This window comes from Nannospalax galili, unplaced genomic scaffold, assembly GCF_000622305.1.
Source record: "Nannospalax galili isolate Female #2095 unplaced genomic scaffold, S.galili_v1.0 scaffold856, whole genome shotgun sequence".
In the NCBI taxonomy this organism is placed as follows: Eukaryota; Metazoa; Chordata; class Mammalia; order Rodentia; family Spalacidae; genus Nannospalax; species Nannospalax galili.
Genome location: NW_008339573.1, coordinates 681,164 through 681,872, shown reverse-complemented (window position 1 = coordinate 681,872; position 709 = coordinate 681,164).

Here is a 709-nt window from a genome sequence, read left to right as displayed (position 1 = left end):
AACTGCCCTTTATGTCACTCTGACCAAATTATTATAGGCCTCAAAGTATGTATGTTAAATATTCAAGAAGGTTAGTTCCATTAGTCTGGTACTTTTAATTACAGTATGTCATGTAGATAAATCTGGGGCAAAGACCATTTGTTCTCAGATAAACCTTACCTAGATATATGTTTCTTGATCTGCTATGTATAATTTGTCAGTAGGTTGCTGGAGTAATATGGTTCCCTCTGGTTTTGAAAACTAGCTAGGCATTATTTATCTCTCTCATTGTCTCACCCCTCCATCATGGTTTCCCCAATTAAGGTGGCCCCATTTTCCCCCTTTCTCCCTTAATAATACCCTTCTCCTACGGTCCTACCTCTCTTGAGCTCCTTCTTTCCCTTTATCCCCTAGGTTCCTTGTATACCCTTCCCTCCCCCCTCCCTTAAACTAACCCAATTTTTATCCATATCTCCCTTATTAAGGCCTGTTTCCTACTGTTCTTCGCTTTCAGGTTCTTTCTTTTCCTTTACCTCCCTCATCCCTTTCCATTATCTGGTTCCTGTAGTTATGTTTGGATACATAGTCACTTATCAGGATTTGGTGCTAGGATCCACATATGAGGGAGAATATATGTTTTTTTTTTTTCTGAGTCTCTGTTATTTCACTTAGTATAATAGTTTCTAGTTCCATCCATTTACCTGCAAATTTCATGATTTCATCTTTCTTT